Genomic DNA, 22,512 nt, shown 5'->3' on the forward strand with positions numbered 1-22,512 from the left:
TCCCACCATGGTGCAGTGGGTTAAGAATCTGACTGTAGCAGCTTGGGTCACTGCTAGAGGTGTGGGTTGGATCCCCGGCCCAGCATAATGGGTTAAAGGATCCTGCATTGCTGCAACTGTGGTGTAAGTCACAGCTGTGCCTCAATTCAATCCCTGGCCTAGAACTTTCATATGCTGGGGGTGCAGCCATTAAAAAAACAAAAACAAAAACATGAAATGCTTTTAAAAGCATCATGAACATAATTTAAAACATAATACCTGCTTTCCCAAGTCTCTTTTCAATACATCACACAGGGCAACCAGGATATAAGGATTAAAAGATGTGCACTACTGTCCCAGCAAACCCAAGGGTCCTTGAGGGTCAGGAAGCAGGGTGTACAAGCCTGGGGGGCATGGCAGGTGCTCAGTAAGACCTGCAGACTGAGTGAGTGAGGGTGTGGGTTTGTCCAGATACATGGGGGGGCGGGGGGTGGGAAGGAGCCTCTTCCCTCTACCAGGCTGTCTCAGGAAAAGGCTTCTTCTAAATTTCCTGATAAATGATGTCAGACAAGTTGATGAGGAAACAGGACAAGGAGCAGGAGGAGCACCAATTTAATCAGAAGCAAACATGCCTTTGAGCATAACTTCAACAGAGTTCTACAAAGACGGAAAACCGCCCAGCTCATCAAAATACATTATGAAGCAGAGCAGCAAATAAGCCAGGGCACTGTCCCAGAGACAAAGGATGAACAGATGTGTTTTTAAAAGGCACATGTAGGTGGAAAATTAGTGTGTGTGATTAAAAAAACTTTATAATCAGTGAGGAAAGGATGACAACACAGTGAAATACTGGGGCAGCTATGCATATAGGAAAAGATTCTGACATCACATCACGGAGAATTCCTTGCTAAGCACTAGGAAAAAACACTGCTTTTATTGTCCTAGGGATGGGACATGATATGAAACCCAGAAAACAAAACAAATGGACAGATGTGACTACAGAAAAGATTTTATACTAGAAAAACAGTACTAACCAAACCAAGCCAAGAGAAACAAGTCAGAAACACTGCAACATGAAAAAGGGGCAACATTCTTACCACATAAAAAATATTCTTACTATGTAAGAAACACTTTTTTTTTTTTGCTTTTTAGGGCCATACCCGGAGCATATGGAAGTTTCCAGGCTAGGGGATGAATTGGAGCTGCAACTGCCGAACTACCCGAACTACACCACAGCCACAGCAACGCAGGATCTGAGCCACATCTGTGACCTACACCACAGCTCACAGCAATGCTGGATCCTTAACCCACTGAACAAAGCCAGAGATTGAACATTCATCCTCATGGATACTAAGTCAAGTTCATAACCCCCTGAGCCACAATAGGAACTCCAAAACATTCTTGCTATGTATTAAAAAAAAAAAAAAATTTCAACTATAATGGAAAAAATAAAAATCATTTAAAAAAAAACCCTCCCCTGGGCTTTAGAGAACAAAAGCCCATTCACAAAAGAAAAACAAATGGTTAATCTTTTTTAAAAAGTTGAATCCATTTAACAAGGAAATAGGAATGTTAAATAGTGAGGCACCACTTAAAATTTCCCCACAAAGAAAACTAGTAATTGGCAATTATTTATATAAAAAGAATTTCCAAATGACAAATATCGAGTGCATAACCTTCCTGGAGGCAGTGTAATAATGAATACCAAACCTCTAAAGTTTGTATAACCACTATATCTTAAGTAAATAAATAACCAGAGACACAGACAAACATTAAATAATTTTGTTAAAAACTTGGAAGTAACTGATATGTTCATTCAGAGGTCAGTTAAACTTTGGCAGCAGTATTCAGCAGCCATTGTAAACAATGTACTGACAAGCACAGATGTCTAGTACACAGACAGAAATTTTTAAAAGCAAGCTACAGAAATATGTACTGTACAATCCCCTTTAACTATAACAATGTAAATGTGGACATACAGTCACCAAATTACATGGAAGGATGGTAGAGAATTCTTCACTTGAAGACTTCTACACTGCTTCTATAGTTCAGAAACAAGTTCATTCTAGGAAAAAGCTAAGCATTTAGCACTGAGGTCACCCTTGCCCCTCAGAAAGAAGTGAATGAGCAGGACTCCACACAGGGTACAGCTTTTCCAATGGCTGAAGGGTCCTTTGGGTTTTGATGGGGTCACCTTGCCAGTTAGGATATTGCTAAAGCCACTGCCATACAACCAAGAGCCAAAGCAAGTTAAAACAGGAAGGATCTTGTGGTCAGTTAAACTACAAGTGGTTGCCCTTATCCTTGGGAGATTGGTTCCAAGACCCCACTGGATGCCTGAAGCCACAGACAGTAAGTACTGAACCCTATACCCACTATAAAGTTTAACTCTCTCTCAAAACACCTGACAGTGCTGTGCTCACCCTTCCTCTTCCTGTGATGCAAGATGATCAAATGTCCACATGACACAAGGAAATAAGGAGGAGAGACTAGACATTGCAACAGTTAGGCTACCAATGACCTGATGACATGTCAGATGGATGACATCTGCTTCGGGGGACCCAGGATCCTGGAGCCACAACAAGGTCGATGCCTGATGTATGGAGAAGAGCATGTGGACCATAAGGCTGGGGATCCCAGGCAGAAGGACCAAGGCAGCAGGAGATTTCGTCATACTACTCAGAACAGCACACGATTCAAAAATCACCAACTGTTTACTTTTGTAATTTTCCATTTAGTATTTTTGGACCATGGTCGACCACAGGTAACTGAAACCACAAATGTGAACCTAGGGATAAGAGGGGCTGCTGTAGCCTCACTTTTTTTTTTTTAAGGCTGCACCTGAGGCATATGAAAGTTCTCAGGCTAGGAGCCAAATCAGAGCTGCAGCTGCCAGCCTACACCACAACCACAGCAATGCCAGATCCAAGATGCATCTATGACCTATACCACAGCTCATGGCAACACTGGATCCTTAACCCACTGAGCGATGTCAGGGATCAAACCCACATCCTCATGGATATTATTCAGGTTTATTACCACAGAGCAACAATGGGAACTTCCTGTACTCTCATTTTTCAGAGGCAGAAACTGAAGCTGAGGAACTACCTTGAAAACCCTCCTGTGGCCCTGCTTATGGAAGCTGCCACAGTCCCACAGGATCTGGTCCACCGATTTCAAACAATGTGGAGAATTTACAGGTATTTCTTTTCTCAAACACAGGGAACCAAACACAGGTAGGTAGGGTGTGTTGTGTGTGTGTGTGTGTGTGTGTGTGTGTGTGTGTGTGTGTGTGTGTGTGTGTGTGTGTATCAAAAGCCACTTGGGGAATGTATTTTTAGTTCTTTCAAAATGGTTACATTTTGGGGGCAAACAATATATTAATCTAGGATCTACCCTAAGACCCTCTCCTTAAGCATGAAAACATCTACAGGACATGTTTAAGTCACTATATAAAATATGGGTGGCAGGGATTCAGCGAAAGGTGAGAATACGACAAGCCCAAGTGGCCAGGAAGAGCTTAAGAAACAAAGCTAGTGGTACCCAGTTAGGCAGGATGCAGACAGACTAAAGAAGCAGGGGATCACATGTGATCAGGAAAAGGCTGGTAAAGCAGGTCAGGGCAACATGGGCTTTGCAGCCAAGGGACAAAGTCAGGGAGACAAGCTGGAGACAGTCTGTGCAGGGTCCCACGCAGGTCAGTGGAAACACAGGTTCGCTGGCTGGGTGGGAGCAGGACTAAGGACCACTTTAGGACTACTCAGGAAACTTTAAGAAGGGAGGTGGGGTGCCGGAAATGTGGAGGGCAAGTGAGGACTCGTGCAAACATTCTTTCCACACCTACCGCATGTGAAGGACACTGCAAGGCACAAGGAGAGGTCCCCACATAAGATTTCTTAGGATAGGAAAGTGGTTTGTGAATGAACACCATGGACTATTTGGTATCCTTTTTTTTTTTGGGGGGGGGTCTTTTTGCTATTTCTTGGGCCCTCCCGCGCATATGGAGGTTCCCAGGCTAGGGGTCGAATCGGAGCTGCAGCCACCAGCCTACGCCAGAGCCACAGCAACACAGGATCCGAGCCGCGTCTGCAACCTACACCACAGCTCATGGCAACGCCGGATCGTTAACCCACTGAGCAAGGGCAGGGACCGAACCCGCAACCTCATGGTTCCTAGTCGGATTCGTTAACCACTGCGCCACGACGGGAACTCCTTGGTATCCTTTTTAGCATTTAAATTACCAGCTGACTGGAATCAGAATCTAAAAACAAGGCATTCCTCCCCCCAATGGCTATGACCTACCTAAGCCAGCCAGTGTAAAACTAGGACCACAGCCCAGATATTTCCAGTCAAATGTCTCCTGATTCCTTGTGTAGTGTGACTCACTCTAGCCAGTGAACTGTGAGCAGAAGTGACATGTCATTAATGGGTTGAAACATTAACGGCAGAGCAAGACCCTCCAATAATTCTCCTTTACTTTGCCAAGAGAGCCACCAGTATCCCAGATTGTGGCTGCTGCTTCAGCTGGAGTAAGAATGATGCACAGCCCCTGGGAAGAATCCATGCTGCTTGAGCAGAAAATAAACCTCTGTTGTTTTTGGCCTTTTTGAGGTTATTTGTTACTACAGAATAAAAGCCAATTCAGTATGATGCTGCTTGAAAAATCACTACCTGGAAAAGAAACAGGATAGTCAAAGCAATTCTCTTTCTTTTTTTTGGCCACATCTGCAGAATGTGGAGGTTCCCGGGCCAGGGATCGAACCCATGCCACAGCAGCAACCTAAGCCAATGCAGTGACAACACCGGATCCTTAACCTGCTGAACCACCAGGGAACTCTCAAAACATCCCTCTTTTATTTTTATTTTTTATTTTGCTTTATAGGGCCGCACCTATGGCATATGGAAGTTTCCAGTCTAGCAGTCGAATCAGAGCTGTAGCTGCAGGCCTACGCCACAGCCATGCCAGCCTGACCCACTGAGTTAGGCCAGGGATGGAACCTGCATCGTCATGGATACTAATCGGATTCGTTTTTGCTGTGCCACAACAGGAACTCCCAGCATCCCTCTTTAAAAAAAAAAAAACCTTTAAAAACCCCGCTTAATAAATAAGAGTTCTCTGGTTCCTCCACAGAAGATGCCATTCTTCTCACCACTCTCAGGCTTAAAGACACATATGCCAACTTGGAACATGGAGTGTGGGGCCTCCCTGATACTAAGCATGCTCTTCCAGGCTGTTCTTTCCTCTGAAAAAAAAGAATATCAACAACTCACATGCTTAGTTTGAACTCAGAGGTAAACCATAATCAAGGTAAACATTCCCAAACTGTAACACAACATTGTAAACTATACGTCAATTAAAAAATGAAAAAAAAACGGGAGTTCCTGTCGTGGCTCAGTGGTTAATGAATCCGACTAGGAACCATGAGGTTGCGGGTTCGATCCCTGGCCTCACTCAGTGGGTTAAGGATCTGGCATTGCCATGAGCTGTGGTGTAGGTTGCAGACGTGGCTCGGATCCTGCGTTACTGTGGCTCTGGTGTGGGCCGGCAGCTATAGCTCTGATTGGACCCCTGACCTGGGAATCCCCATATGCCGCAGGAGCGGCCCTAGAAAAGGCAAAAAGACAAAAAACAAAACAAAACAAAACAAAATAAACAAAAAAAAAAAAAAAAAGAAAGAAAAAAAACCTCTACCCAGCAAGAATATCATTTAAAATAGAAGAAAAAATAAAGAATTTCTCCAATAAACAAAAACTAAAAGAGTACAGCAATACTAAACCCATGCTAAAAGAAATACTGAAAGGGCTTCTCTAAATAAAAAAGAATTAAAAAGAAATAGGATGGAGGAAATCACAACTGGAAAGCAATCACTTAAGCTAGCATACAGAACTTTTTTTTTTTTTTTTTGTCTTTTTGTCTTTTTTCTTGAGCTGCTCCCTCGGCATATGGAGGTTCCCAGGCTAGGGGTCTAATCGGAGCTGTAGCCACTGGCCTACGCCAGAGCCACAGCAACTCGGGGTCCGAGCCACATCTGCGACCCACACCACAGCTCACGGCAACACCGGATCCTTAACCCACCAAGCAAGGCCAGGGATTGAACCCACAACCTCATAGTTCCTAGTCAGATTCGTTAGCCACTGAGCCATGATGGGAACTCCTAGTATACAGATCTTTGAAAAAAAAAACAAAAAACAAAAAAAAACCTGCAGTAAAAGTGATGATAAACACAAGAAACAACAAAAGGACAAACACGAAGATGTTAATAAAGGACCTCAAAATCACAGAATGTGGGGAAGGAAAGTAAGAAAATCTAGACTTCTTTTTTTTAATGTGTTTGAGCCTATACAACTGTATCAGGCTAAAGCTAGCAGATATAGAAAGTGGTTAACATAGTTTAAAAACAAGGCAACCACAAATCAAAATTAAACATTACATTCATGAAAACTAAAAAGAAAAGTACATGAGCATAAAATAAATGGAAATCATCCAACCAAAAAAAAAGAACAAAGGAGAAAAACTTTCCCTGAAAAAGCCACATGCACCTGTATGTTCATTGCAGCACTATTCACAATAGCCAAGACATGGAAACAACCTAAATGTCCATCAATGGATGAATGGATTAAGAAGATGCTGGGAGTGACCAACGTGGCTCAGCGGAAATGAACCTGACCAGCATCCATGAGGACACAGATCCAATCCCTGGCCTCGTTCAGTGGGTTAAGGATCTGTTGCCTTGAGCTGTGGTGTAGGTCACAGACATGGCTTGGATCCGACATTGCTGTGGCTGTGGCGTAGGCCAGCAGCTATAGCTCCGACTCAACCCCTAGCCTGGGAACTTCCATATGCCACAGGTGTGGCCCTAAAAAGACAAAAAAAAAGTGGGTGTGGTATATATACACAATGGAATACTACTCAGCCATAAAAAGAACAAAATAATGCCATTTGCAGCAACATGGATGGAACTAGAGACTCTCATACTAAGCGAAGTAAGTCAGAAAGAGAAAGACAAATACCATATGATATCACCTATACTGGAATCTAATATACAGCACGAATGAACTTTTCCACAGATAAGAAACTCATGGACTTGGAGAACAGACTTCTGGTTGCCAAGGGAGAGGGGGAAGGAGTGAGATGAAATGGGAGTCTGGGGTTATTAGACGAAAACTACTGCATTTGGAATGAATAAACAATGAGATCCTGCTGTATCGCACTGGGAACTATATCTCATCACTTGTGATGGAGCATGATGGAGGATAATGTGAGGAAAAAGAAAGTATATATACATATGTGCGTGTGACGGGGTCACTTTGCTGTACAGTAGAAAACTGACAGAACACTGTAAACCAGTTATAATAGAAAAAATCAAAATCATAAAAAAAAAATTAGAGTTCCCGTCATGGCTCAGTGGAAACAAATCTGACTAGCACCCATGAGGACTCAAGTTCAATCCCTGGCCTTGCTCAATGGGTTGAGGATCTGGCATTGCTGTGAGCTGTGGGGTGGGCCTGCAGCTACAGCTCTGATTCGACCCCTAGCCTAGGAACCTCCACATGCTGTGGGTGCAGCTCTAAAAAGACAAAAAAGAAAAGAAAAAAACAAAAAACCAAGGTAACCATTAAGCTCTACAACATGTAAAGATATTGTTTATATATACATATTTGTATATATTTTACTTTATATACTTATTTACTTTATAAATATAGTATATATAATATATATTATATATATATTCATAGATAAAAGATTCTGTGTGTGTGTGTATACTCTTCAAGGCATCATACGAATGTGTGAGGAGGGGAAAAACTAAGGCAACTTTCATCTACACCACAGCTCACAGCATTGCCAGATCCTCAGTTTGACCACTGAGTGAGGGCAGCAGTCAAACCTGCATCCTCATGGATACTAGTCCAGTTCGCTACCAGTGAGCCACGATGGGAGCTCCCTGTTCTCAAGTGTTTTAAATGCAGATACCACACAAAGAGCTGAGACTATTAAGAGACCAGGATGGGAGTTCCCGTCATGGCTCAGTGGTTAACGAATCTGACTAGGAACCATGAGGTTTCAGGTTTGATCCCTGGCCTTGCTCGGTGGGTTAAGGATCCGACGTTGCCGTGAGCTGTGGTGTAGGGTACAGATGCAGGTCGGATCCCAAGTTGCTGTGGCTCTGGTATAGGCCGGTGGCTACAGCTCCGATTCGACCCCTAGCCTGGAAACCTCCATATGCCGCAGGAGCAGCCCAAGAAATGGTAAAAAGACAAAGAAAAAAAAAAAAAAAAGACTTTTTTTTGGCTAAGACAGTCTAGAAAACATATGGCTAGTAAAACACTTTTCCACAGAACTACTTTCAATAGTCAAAACCTTTGATTCCAATGCTAGATAATCTCAGGCATTTATCCAATAAAACACTGCCTATAAACTGGAAAGAAGCAGCCCACATGGGCTGGCTGGCTAAAGAAAAACATTTTCTCCATCCCATCGCCCAAACCAGTTCTTAATTTTAACCTGTGTTAAAGGCATTTTTGAGGAAGTACCTCTTTGAAGGTTTAGCATACCATCAATATTTCAGTCTTAGCCCCACTAATCTCTTACAGTGTGTTTAAGTAAGTTATCACATCCAAATCATTCCTCATCCATAACTAGGATATCATCAGTCTTAATAGGGTTGTGAGGCTCAAGTGAAAGGATTATGCCCTAATCTAGCCCCATCTACTGAAGTACCACTTGATTAAACATCAACCCTTCAACATGGCCCCAGGGTGCCTCCCCCCACCTCACTCCAATCTGGCTCCCCTACATACAGCCACTCCCAAACTGGGAAACCACATCCCTCCATCTCCCCACCTCCATGATCTGCCTATGCCATTCCCTCCAACTATAATGGCTTCCCCAAGTCTCCCCTCAGCGCCCATCTAATAAACCCATCACTGAACACTTCTAGTATTTTCTTTTTCTTTCTTTCTTTCTTTTTTTTTTTTTTTTTTTTGTCTTTTTGTCTTTTTAGGGCTGCACCCTCAGCATATGGAGGTTCCCAGGCTAGGGATCTAATCAGAGCTACAGCTGCCAGCCTACACCACAGCCATAGCAATGCCAGATCCGAGCCACGTCTGCGAACTACACCACAGCTCACGGCAATACCAGATCCTTAACCCACTGAGAGGGGCCAGGGATCGGACCCACATCCTCATGGATGCTAGTCGGGTTCGTTAAGCACCGAAGCAGACAGTATCTCCTCTTTAAGCTATTTTTATGATTCTCATCTGCCCTCCTTTTATAATTATCCTTAAATTTCCAGTGCTCTCTGATACTCTTCACAGCTGTCAGCAGTGTCTTCCCATAGTAGACAATAAAAATGTGTCAGATGAACACAATTTATCATTCAGAAAATTTATCATTCAGGAAAACTACCCATATCAATCACTGGCCCAGAAGCATAACTATAAAAATACTTTTAAGTTTACTGAGTAGTATTTTAAGATCCATCCTAGGATAATGATTCACCCCTGCCCTCAAGAAGATTGGAGTAAAGGAGGGGCAAAGTCATATAACATCATTCCAGTCAAAACAAGGTCAACAGTGGGTACATAGTTCCAGACCACTCGGCCAGAAAGCTACTAGTCAGACACCAACTACTAAGTGGTCAGGCAGAACAGACCTATTTCTAGCATGTGTATGAGGAAATCCAGTATTTTAAGGATGCAAGTGTCAGACCAAAGAATTTCAATGAAAGCACTGTTTAAAGGACTACAATTATACCCTACATATGACACTTTTAAGCCAATTCCACCACCAGAGTAAGTCTAGACTATAAATGCAAAAACTAGGAGTTCCTGCTGTGGTGCAATGGGATTGGCAGTGTCTCTACATCACCAGGACACGGTTTCAAACCTTGGCCCGGCACAGTGAGTTAAAGGATTCAATGTTGCAGCAAGTGTGGTGTAGGTTGCAACTCTGGCCTGGATCTGATCCCATGGCCTGGGAACTCCATATGCCAAGAGGTGGCCAAAGAAAAAAACAAAAACAGAAAGAAAGAGGAGTTCCCATTGTGGCCCAGTGGTTAATGAACCAGACTAGTACCCATGAGGACACAGGTTCAATCCCTGGCCTTGCTCAACAGGTTAAGGATCTGGCTTTGCCATGAGCTGTGGTGTAGGCTACAGATGCAGCTTGGATCCCGGAGTCACTGTGGCTGGTGTGTAGGACAGAGGCTATAGCTCTGACTGGACCTCTCGCCTGGGACCCTCCATATGATGCCGGTGAGGCCCTAAAAAGACAAAAGGAAGGAAGGAAAAGGAAAGGAAAGAAAAGAATGAACCTAACTCTTAAGGGCAACTAGGGAGGGCTAACTACTCACTAGAATGAAGACATTCTGCTTTTCTTTTTTTTTCCAGGACCACACCTCGGGCATATGAAAGTTCCCAGGCTAGGGGTTGAATTGGAGCTGCAGCTGCAGGCCTACACCACAGCAATGCCAGATCCAAGATGCACCTATGACCTAAGCTGCAGCTCATGGCAATGCTGGATCCTTAACCCACTGAACAAGGCCAGGGATCAAACCCAAATCTTCACAGACACTGATCAGGTTTTTAACCCACAAAGGGAACTCCATTCTCCTTTACTAAGCCCAACGGACCTAAGAAGAATTTGTAAGAGGCAGTCTCAAGAACTGCCTGTGCTGGCACTGGAATGGGGCACTATGCTAGTGCCACAGGGCAAAACGTAAAAGACAATCATGAGCAAAGACATGGAATGTTTGGAACCGTCACATTCAGCTGGGAGGACTGCAAACTGGTACCACTGTGGAAAACTGGCAGTGTCTATCAAAGTATTGCAGATACCGTTATGGCCTGAATTGCCCTGTCCAATTCATGTTGAAGCCCTAACACTGTATCTCAAAATATGACTATATTTGGAGATGGGACCTTTAAAGGGGTGATTAAGGTTAAACAGGGTCCCGGAGGGGGGTACCTAATTAATCTGCCTGATATCCTTTTAAGAGGAGATGAAGACACAGACGCCTACAGAGGAAGGACCATGTGAGGACAGAGGAAGAAGACAGCCACCTACAAGCCAATGAGAGAAAAGCGACTAAAGAAAACAACCCTGTCAACACCTTGAGTTCCAAAATTACGAGAAAACAAATTTCAGTCATTTCAGCCGCCCAATCTGTGGTATTCGTTATAGCAGCTCTAGCAGTGTACAGATACATACTCTAAAACTCAGCCTTCCCACTCCACAAGGAAAATGTAGGCACATACTGATCAGAACACAGACCCAAAAGGACTTCCCTGGTGGCCTACTGCTTAATGATTCTATGGCTCTGGTTTGATTCCTGGCCCCAGAACTTTCATATGCCAGCCAAACAAAACAAACACATTTATTTTTTTGTTCTGTCTTTTCTTTCTTTTTTGTTTTAAGGCCGCACCTGTGGCATATGGAAGTTCCCAGGCTAGGGGTCGAATTGGAGCTTTGGATGCTAGCCTACACCACAGCCACAACACCACCAGATCCAAGCTTCATCTGCAACTGACAGCAGCACAGCAATTGTGGATCCTTCACCCACTGAACAGAGCAGGAACCGAACTCATATCCTCATGGATACTAGTTGGATTCTTAACCTGATGAGCCACAACTGGAACTCAAACACATTTTTTAAAAAAGGGAGTCTCTCATGGCATAGTGGGTTAAGATGTGGCATTTGTCACTGCAGCAGCTCAGGTTGGATTCCTGGCCTGGGAACTTTCATATGCAGTGGGCAAGGCAAAGAAAAAAAAGACAGACCCAAGAATATTCATACAGCATTTTTTGGGCCACACTGATGACATGTGGAAGTTCCTGGGGCAGAACTGAACCTACGCCACAGCAGTGAAATACTGAGTTCTTAACCTGCTAGGCCACCAGGGAACTCTGCACACAGCATTATCTTTAACAACCACAAACCACAAGTTACCCAAATGCCCATCAATGAATTAATAAACACCTATGGCATACCACATAATGAAATACTCATAAGCAATGAAAAGATAAGTTACAACTGCACCCCACACAAAATCTCAGAAGCAACACTGAATCAATGAAACAAATACCAAAGTTGTATAGTTTATGATGGCATTTACACTAAGTCCAAATCAGATAAAATTGAACTATGGTGTTAAAAATCAGCAGGAGGAAGGAATTCCCTTGTGGTGCAGCAAGTTAAGGATCCAGCTTTGTCACTGCAGCAACATGGGTTGCTGCTGAGGCACAGGTTCGATTCCTGGCCCAGGAACTTTTGAATGATGCGGGTGCAACCAAAAAAAAAAAAAAAAAAAAAGTATACACTCATAAAAATAAAATAACCAGGAGTTCCCGCTGTGGTGCTGTGGATTAAAAATGTGACTGCAGCAGCTCAGGCTCATGTTGACACAGAGGCGCAGGTTTGATCCCCACCCTGGCAGAGTGCATTGAAGGCTCTAGTATTGTGGCGACTTCAGTTCAGATTCAGTCCCTGACCTGGCAACGTCCATATGTTGCATGTGTGCCCATATGCTGTATGTGTGGCCATTAAAAAAAATTTTTTTTTGTCTTTTGTTGTTGTTGTTGCTATTTCTTGGGCCGCTCCAGTGGCATATGGAGTTCCCAGGCTAGGAGTTGAATCGGAGCTGTAGCCACCGGCCTACACCAGAGCCATAGCAACACGGGATCCGAGCCGCGTCTGCAACCTACACCACAGCTCACGGCAACGCCGGATGGTTAACCCACTGAGCAAGGGCAGGGACCGAACCCGCAACCTCATGGTTCCTAGTCGGATTCGTTAACCACTGCGCCACGACGGGAACTCCTAAAAATTTTTTTTAATAAGATAACCAATTAACACTTTTGTTCTTCCTCTGGGTAAGTGAACTGAATTTTTCTTTTTTTACTTATGTATTTTCTCACTTTTTTTTTTTTTTTGAAAGAAACGACTTGTTTAATAATCAGCAAAAGAGGAGTTCCCACTGTGGTGCAGTGAGTTAAGAACCTGACTGCAGCATCTCAGGTTGCTGCAGAGGTGTGGGTTCTATCCCCAGCCTGGCACAGTGGGTTAAAGGATCTGGCATTGTTCCAGCTGTGGTGTAGGTCAAAGCTGTGGCTCAGATTCAATCCCTGGCTCAGGAACTTCCATATGCTGTGGGTACAGCCATAAAAATAGAATTAAAAAAAATTTTAAAAACAAACATAATAATCAGCAAAAGAGATATTTTAAATGAATGATAGTGTAAGACAGACACATTGTTAAAAGGAGTCAAATGCTGAGGGCTTTACAGCAAACACAAATAATCAAAAAGGCAGGCTGGTGCACCAGAAAGAGTGAGCTATGTTTTTGCAGACCCAGGTCAGCACTCTAGCAATTGAGCCACCTGAGCACAGGCTCAGCTCCCTCAGGCAGAAATACAGAAATGGCCACCCTCTGAGCCTGCGGGGCTGCTGTGAGAACCAACCGAAATCCTATGTAAACTGTAAGCACTACACAAACACAAAAACATTCAAAGACAAGCACTACGTAGGAAGGTTTTTACAAAACATCAATGCTCTTTAACAACTGTGCACTGAATGGCACAGGTCAGAGGACTCTGGAGTGGCTCTCACCTGTGGGCTGCCCCAGTGATTAGTTATTTCTGGGGCCCCCCCAGACCTGTCAGTACACAGAGCATTGTTGGCAGACTGACTAAATGCCAAACGTACCAGGCCCTATTTTTCATAATGTCTATGCTCTTACAACTGAGTTTTTTAAAAAGTTAATTCACAGATGCTTTGTTGTGTACTTTCAAACAACTCAAATAGAAATAATTTTTTACAATTAGAACTGCACACAATAAAGAAAAAAAAAGAACTGCATAAAAAGCTTGGAAACAAATGAGGTAACTATTTACTCCACAGTGTGATTTTTAAAGGGTTCCCTAACTGAGCCGGGCAAGCCAGGAAAGCCAGAACTAAGAAGCAAGCAAGCATCTACACCTGAGAAGGTATGGAGACCAGAAATCCTCAGGGCGCCTCGCAAAGGGCACACAAGCAAATCCACTTGAGAGCCAAGTCAGGTGGCAGGTCTCCCCCAACACGCTTCCCCAGATGTCTCCGTACTGACGCAAGCAGCCCTAGGCGACCAGGACGCGGAAGAGATGATCAGTCAATTCGATCCCCACGGCAGTGATGACATCACCAAAACAGCCCTGGCAAGGTTTGAGATCCCTGCACTAAGAACTGCATCTTTGGGCAAAGGAACAAGACCGATGCTGCATGTCACCACTGGGAGCAACTCTCAAGCTCTCTTCCACCCCCACGGAGACATTCTGCAAGTAGCTATTCTTAAATTTGTTTTTGCAATCACAGCCTGAAGTACTAAAATTGAAACTAGTCAGAGACGGTGCTAAAAATGCCTGTTCTGATTTCACCCACCGCACCACTTTTACCTTTGAATCACAAATCACACTGACCACAACCACCATTAAGAAGTTTTAAAACATTAATTCAAACCATTTTTTCTGTGTTTAATGCCATATGTGGGAAGGGAAAAGCAGAAAATAGAAGATGCGAGAGCAAATAACTGAAGAGATCAAAAGTTGCAGTCAACTGCAGAGAAGCACGTTAACAGATACACATCTGATAAGAGAGGAATGAATGCCTCAAGTACAATGGCCACCTCATGAGGGAGAGAAAGGTGGGCAGAAAGCAGTCACTGCACCATGGGGAGGGGGGGTTAATTCCTAGAGCTTCAGGCACCTTCAGAGGAAGACATCAGTACCAAGGGGAAACACTATTTTCGGCCTTACTCGGGAGGACTCCTGACTTCCTCTGAAAACCCTGCTTACAAAGCCCATCCACTATCTGGACAAATTCTTCTCAGCCATATTTGAATTATGTAGATGGAAAGTTAGACAATCTATGACAGAAGTAATGTTAAACACTTATGTCAAATCTCAGGAACAGTGCATAAAACAACTGTCACACGTGTGTGGGCTGGGTTTGCCACACCTTTGCGTAGAAAGGCTAACGCCAAGTACAAGGGCAAAATGTTATTAGTGCAGATCCTTTTGGAAATTTACTGAAAACGAATCCCATAAACAAACCTTTTGCTTTACTTGTTGGTTGGGGCAGGAATCAGATTCAAAGCCACATTTACCTTGTAGTTCCCGTCGTGGCACAGTGGAAACGAATCTGACCAGGAACCATAAAGTTGAGGGTTGGATCTCTGGCCTTGCTCAGTGGGTTGCCATGAGCTGTGGTGTAGGTCACAGACACGGCTCAGATCTGACACTGCTGTGGCTCTGGCATAGACCAGCAGCTACAGTTCCGATTAGACCCCAGCCTGGGAACCTAAATATGCTGCGGGTGTGGCCCTAAAATGACAAAAGACAAAAAAAGTAAAAATAAAAAATTTTAAAAAGCCACACTTGTAGTTCCCGTCGTGGCTCAGTGGGGAATACGACTAGGAACCATGAGGTTGCGGGTTCGATCCCTGGCCTCACTCAGTGGGTTAAGGATCCGGCGTTGCCGTGACCTGTGGTGTGGGTCGCAGACTCAGCTCAGATCCTGTTGCTGTAGCTCTGGCGTAGGCCGGTGGCTACAGCTCCAATTAGACCCCTAGCCTGGGAACCTCCATGTGCCATGGGAGCGGCCCAAGAAATGGCAAAAAGACCAAAAAAAAAAAAAAAAAAAAAAAAAGCCACACTTAACTATAAGGCTATGCTCTTTATTATGGGGTTTGGCGGGGGTGGGGGGGTAGGCCCAGTTGGCACCAGAAAAAAAATTCTGCCCCAGGTGGTCAGTAACAATTACCTGGAGGAATGTACTAATAAACTATTTTTAGAGTGTCTTCTACATTCCACTCTACCCTTCTGTTTACTCGTACAATTCTACCACAAATGTAAAATGCACATCCCCTCTTAAAGAAGGGGAAGCCAGGGGACTTGTGGGAGATGGGGTGGCCAAGGGTTTTACTAGGATGATACTGGTACTAAGACTGGGTGGCACTAACTAAACTCTGTCAGCCATAGAAAAATTTTCACCAGCATGCCAAACATGCCTTTGCTCAGAGAGCTCTGCAACAGCCAACATCTGCAAGCACACCAACTCCCTCTTGAGTGAACAACAAAAATGCCCCTAGGGCAAAAGGAGAAACAAGTTTAGAGTTGAAGGTTACTCTTCAAAAAAAAAGCACAATCCAGAGTTCCCATAGTAGCTCAGTGGTTAACGAATCCAACTAGGAACCATGAAGTTGTGGGTTCGATTCCTGGCCTCGCTCAGTGGGTTAAGGATCTGGCATTGCCATGAGCTGTGGTGTAGGTCACAGATGCAGCTCAGATCCTGTGTTGCTATGGCTCTGGCGAGGCCAGTGGCTACACTCCAATTCGAACTTTAGCCTGGGAACCTCCATATGCCACAGAAGCGGCACTAGAAAAGGCAAAAACACAAAAGACCAAAAAAAAAAAAAAAAAAAAAAAAAAGCACAATCCATTAGAAATCGCGATATCCTCTACAAACTCCCTTCAAAAGCAAAGCAATCTGTGCAAACACTGTTGTTAAAATGAACAAAGCCTTCAAGTTGGCCATAACACTATGCGCTGTCTGGGCTGTTTGGATTACTACCGATGCACTGGTTGAGATGAGAAATAACTCCTCCTTACAAAAAAGTCTCAAGATGTACAGCCAAGCCATTCCACAAGAGAATTCCTAGCCATGATCACTTACCGTTTCTACATTACTTGAGGAAAGGAACCATGCCTATGTATGTGAGTCAATACGCCCAATGCCTGATACACAGTAGATACTCAAAACATTTCATGAATAAATGAAAAGCTACTTATCAGCAAACCAAAAAGTTACTCATCAGCATCAGGTACCACCTCACACCTGTCAGAATGGCCATCATTAATAAGTCCACAAATAACAAATGCTTGAGAGGATGTGGAGAAAAAGGAGCCCTCCTGCACTGTTGGTGGGAACGTAAATTGGTACAACCACTATGGAAAACAGTATGGAGGTACCTCAGAAAACTAAATACAGAACTACCACATGACCCATCAATCCCACTCTTGGGCACACATCTGGACAAAACTTTCTTTGAAAAAGACACGTGCACCCGCTTGTTCACTACAGCACTATTCACAAGAGCCAAGACATGGAAACAACCTAAATGTTCCCTGACAGATGACTGGATTAAGATGTAGTATATATACACAATGAAATACTACTCAGCCATAACAAAGAACAAAATAATGCCATTTGCAGCAACACGGATGGAACTAGACTCTCATACTAAGTGAAGTCAGAAAGAGAAAGACAAATACCACATGATATCACTCATATCTGGAACCTAATATATGGCACAAATGAACCTTTCCACAGAAAAGTAACTCATGGACTTGGAGAACAGACTTCTGATTGCCACGGGGGAGAGGGAAGAAGTGGGATGGACTGGGAATCTGGAGTTAATAAATGCGAACTATTGCATTTGGAATGGATAAGCAATGAGACCCTGCTGTATAGCACCAGGAACTATATCCAGTCACTAGTGATGAAGCATGATGGGGAATAACGCGAGAAAAAGAATACACACGTGTGTGTGGGTCGCTTTGTTGTACAGTAGAAAACTGACAGAACACTGTAAATCCGCTATAATGGAAAAAATAAAAATCATTTAAAAAAATTACTCATCATTCGCTCCTCTTACACAAACATTAAGGATACCACACTTACTACTCATTTACATATACCAGGACAAATAACAAAATCTAAAAGGAAAAAAAAAAAAAGACATCAGACTACAGCAGAGGAGTCAGGACAAGTTATCTTCATAAGTACTCCCAACTCACTTTCCAGTTCTTAGACTCAAACATGAACAAACTCTCCTAAGTCTGAAGAAAGAAACACACTAACAGGAGACTTTATTAATCCCTGGATGAGAAGTCATGAGGCTCATCAGCTGCTTAAGTCACAAGTCAGAGACAAGAGCTTGTTCTTTGGGAATCCAAAGATGCAGTATTTCAACAGCAAAGAACCAACTGGCAGGACCCCCCAGTACGAAGGTTCAGGAAAGGTTCACATGGCAGTACTGCCAGCCTACTCACTTGACAAAATACATAGGTGACAAAAATCTTCAAACCTTAGTTAAGTACTTTGATAGAGTTCTAGAGCTCCCACTTTATTGGTGCTACACTACCAAAAAAAGATGTGTTAGAAAACACAACTGCAAACGGAGTATATTATGGTTTTAAGGCAGAACTAATATCACCAGGGATGGCTTCCAAAGTGACATCACTAGAAAGAGAGACAGATACCAAGCAGCAAAAGATAAATCACAACCTGCAGGGACATCTGAAAGCAGTACAATCCAGAGGCAAGTTAACAGTGCTCTATAGTCTAACTGCCTGGAATAAAATCTCCGCTAAGTTATTAGCTGTGCGACCTTGGACAAACGACTTAACCTCTCTGATCTCCGGTTTCCCTATCTACAAATGCGTACAGCAATGTTACTTCAGAAGGTTGTTCTGAGAATTAAACACAATAATCTATGCAAAGGTCTTGCCACGCTGCCCAACACACAATAAGCGCTCCAATGTTTGATACTGTCATTTTCATTTTCCCAATTTTATGAACCCTTCCTTGCGAATCCAGTCCGAACTGAGAACATTACGAGAGCCCCGACGCAGTCGGAACACAGACACAGCTCTGTAGCCAACCACCATCTCACCTTAAGTTTAGAAACTCTCTCAGGCTTCACCATAACGCGTTTACGACAAAAGCTCCCCGTCGCCAGAGACAGAGGCGCCGGAGGCCAGGACGGGACACGTGACCCAACTCCCCGTGGACTCAGTGGCCATCAGGGAGCCTCTCTCCCTCGAGCGGCCGCTCGGCCGGACCGCGGGCACTCGGCTCGGGCCTGGCACCAGGGCCGGGTGGGCGGCGCCCCCGCCTAAGACAGGCCGAGCCCCGCCCTCCCATCTCCGCCCGGCGCCCAGTCCGTGCAGCCCTCGCGGTATCCCGGCCGGACGCCACCGGGAAACGGGCGTGCGCGGCCACCGGCCTGGGGTCGCGGCCGAGAGAGGTCACACCCGGCGACCTCTGACCTCCCCGCGGGCGGGCACGGCCGGCTTGTAACCGGTCCCAGGCGATGCGGAGCTCCCCCGTGGACTTGAATTGGACCCGAGCCGACCGGAGAGGCGGACGACGCGCGCCGGCAACCAAGGCGCCGGAAGGGGGATGGGGCCGGGCCTCCACTTACCGCGGCCGCTCCGCTGGGCTCCGGGCCAGGCGTGTCGGTAGGGGTCTGCCGGGGAGGAGACGGAGGGAAGACGAGGGCGGAAGAAAGTCCAAGTTCCGATTGCAGCGGGATCCTCAGCCTGTCCAAGCTTCCAGCGCCGCCACCGCCGCCGCCTCGGGCTTTATGGCCAAGACTCGGGCTCCGCTCCCACTTCCGCCACCGCCGCCGCCCCAAGCGGAAGTACCTGTCACGAGACGCTCGACGCCAGGGGTGCGGGGGAGCGGCCCCGCCTCAAACGTGCGTCACGTTCCACCGCCTCTGGGCCCTGGCCTGGGTCACGTGGCACAATCATGTCTGCCCCCAGTGGCTGCGGCCATCTTTGAGGTTCGGCCAGCAGCAGGGTGCCGCCATGTTGGACCCACCTAATGATCCCTTGGCCACTGAACTTAGTACCGAAAGATAAGCAAAAAAACTGCGCTGTAGAGCCTGAGGAGGGTGGGACACCATACCAAGCACTAGCTCCATCTCAACACATTAAGATCTACCCAGAACTTTCCCCCCATTTTTTTTCTTTTTTGGCCCCACCCATGGCTTGCAGAAGTTCCTGGGCCAGGATGGAACCCAGGCCACAGCAGCGACCCCAGCCACAGCAATGACATTGCTGGACCCTTAGCCAGCTGTGCCACTAGAGAACTCCTACCTCCATTTTCAACGTGCTCTTTCATGGCCTTTTCCTTTGTTCATGCAAACTTCATTCTTTTGGTTGCTAAGCCCAAAAGCTTTGGAATCATTCTTGATTCCTGTAGTGGGTTGAATAGCCAAAATATATGTCCATATCCTGGGACCTGCGGCATGACCTGATTTGGGGGGGGGGTAGTATTTAAAGGTGTAATTAAGGATCTGAGATTTCCCTGGATTACCCAAGTAGAACCTAAATCCAATGACAAGTGTCCTTATAAGAGATGCATGAAACACAGAAGTCCATGTGAAGATGGAATCAGAGACTGGAGTGAGTAACCACAACCCAAATTATGCCAACAGCAACCCTGCAAGCTGAAAGAGGTAAAGGAAAAACGAAAAACAAAACAAACAAAAAACCCGAAGAAATAAAAAGCAGGGGTGGGCTTTGATTTTGGACTTTTGCATTTGAAAGAATACATTTTTGTTGTTTTAAGCACCAAGCTGGTGGTGATTTGTTACAGCAGTCGTAGAAAAATTCAGGTCCCTCTGTCTCCACCCCTCATCCATAGCCTTTAAAACATAACCAGAATGTGACTTCCTATTACCTCTGCCATGACCACCTGGTCTGAATCTCTCATCATTTCTCACCTGGACTATGGTAACAACCTTGGTTTCTTGCTCCCACCTCATTCCCTATCTAGTCTCAACACAGCAGCCAGAGTAATTCTATTAAAAATGTTAAACCAGGGGAGTTTCTATCGTGGCTCAGTGGTTAACAAATCTGACTAGCATTCTTGAGGACACAGGTTCAATACTTGGCCTTGTTCAGTGGGTTAAGGATCTGGCGTTGCCATGAACTGTGGTGTAGGGTGCAGATGCGGCTCAGATCCTGTGTTGCTGTGGCTGTGGCATAGGCTGGCAGCTGCAGCTCTGATTTGACCCCTAGCCTAGGAACCTCCATATGCCGTGGGTGTGGCCCTAAAAAGAAAAACAACAACAACAACAACAAAAACCAAGGAGTTCCCGTTGTGGCTCAGCAGGTTAAGAACCCTACTAGTATCTATGAAGATGCACTGGCTTCACTCAGTGTGTTAAGGATCCAATGTTTCTGGGAGCTGTGGTATAGGTCACAGATGCAACTCAGATCCCGAGTTGCTGTGGTTGTGGTGTAGGCCACTGGCTATAGCTCTAATTCGACCCCTAGCCAGGGATCTTCCATATGCCACAGGTGTGGCCCTAAAAAAAAAAAAAAAAAAAAAAAAGTCAAATCATGATATTCTCCTGCTCAAACTATTTCCATTAAGTCAGAATAAAAACTAAAGGAAAAGTCCCATCCCATCTGGCCCCTAAATACTCCTCAAACCTCACCTCCTTCTAACGTCCCCTCTGATTAGTCTTCGTGTAGTCTTTGTAGCTTCCAGTTTAAGAGGAGAAGGCACACATTTACGATTGTACTTCTACCTGGACAGCTCTGGCCACTCCCTCACTTTCCTTAGGTTTTTTACCTTTTTCCTTTTTGTCTTCTTTGGTCATTTTTTAGGGCCGCAGCCGTGGCATATGGAGGTTCCCAGGCTAGGGTTCTAATCAGAGCTGTAGCCGCCAGCCTACACCACAGCCACAGCAACGCTGGATCCAAGCTGTGTCTGCAACCTACACAACAGCTCGAGGCAACACTGGATCCTTGACCCACTGAGCGAGGCCAGGGATTGAATCTGCAACCTCTTGGTTCCTAGTTGGATTTGTTTCTGCTGCACCACTATGGGAACTCCAGGTTTTGACTTAAATGTCATCTTCTCAGTGAGAATGGTCTTCCCTATTTAAAAACAAAGTTCCCCTTCCTATCACCCTGAATACAGGACACTCACTATCTCCCTTCCTGCTTTCTTGCTTTCTATATTGCCTACTTATTTGCTTATTGTCCATCCTCCCACTAGAACGGCAGTTCCATAAGCATAGAGATTTTGTTGGTTTCACTCACTGCCATATACTTGATTCCTAGAACAGTGCTGGCACACAGGAGGTGCTCACTGAGTTCAATTTATAATATATTCAGGGGAATAGGAATTGAAAATGGCCCCAGAAACCAAGAATTATGGTAATTCCACCCCATTCTGCAGCCATCCAAAATGCTTGGCTTGGAGTTCTCACTGTGGTACAGTGGGTTAGGGACCTGGAGTGTCTCTGCGGCAGCAGGGGTTCAATCCCTGGTCCCACATAGTGGTTTAAGGATCTGGCATTGCCATAGCTGTGGTGTAAGTTGCAGTTGCGGCTTGAATTTGATGGGGGCCCAGGAATTCCCATATGCCATGGGTGTGGCAAAACCAACCAACCAACCAAACAACAAAAAACAAAAACAAAACAAACAACCTCCAAATGCTAGGCTTAAAATAAAGAAACAACTAGAGAACACAGGAAAAGAGCACAAAAATAGAGACTTGTGAAGCCCCAGCTTTCCAAGAAGCAGACTGAGATGGCTATTCAGATGCAAACATGGACTATTCCTTATGAAAAAAGAGAGAGTTCTCCTTGTGGCTCAGCCAAAACATATCTGAGGTGCAGGTTCAATGCCTGGGCTCCCTCAGTGAGTTAAGAATGTGGTGTTGCCCTGAGCTGTAGTGTAGGCCAGCAGCTACTG

At 44.9% G+C, this 22,512-nt stretch overlaps 1 protein-coding gene across 6 annotated transcripts in view; it reads right to left on the bottom strand.

The window, feature by feature from the left end:
- RAB7A (RAB7A, member RAS oncogene family) overlaps positions 1 to 22,512 on the bottom strand; it is a 109,337-nt gene that overhangs the window by 55,833 nt on the left and 30,992 nt on the right. For 2 of the 6 annotated variants that reach the window (XM_021069434.1, XM_021069438.1), the window contains exon 1: positions 19,218 to 19,436. The gene's annotated coding sequence lies outside the window, so the exon portion shown is untranslated. Of the gene's footprint in view, positions 1 to 18,686; positions 18,884 to 19,217; positions 21,531 to 22,512 lie in introns of those variants that run through there. The other 4 variants (XM_021069433.1, XM_021069431.1, XM_021069436.1 and 1 more) reach the window with 4 other exon arrangements.

This window comes from Sus scrofa, chromosome 13 (genome assembly GCF_000003025.6).
Source record: "Sus scrofa isolate TJ Tabasco breed Duroc chromosome 13, Sscrofa11.1, whole genome shotgun sequence".
Classification (NCBI taxonomy): domain Eukaryota; kingdom Metazoa; phylum Chordata; class Mammalia; order Artiodactyla; family Suidae; genus Sus; species Sus scrofa.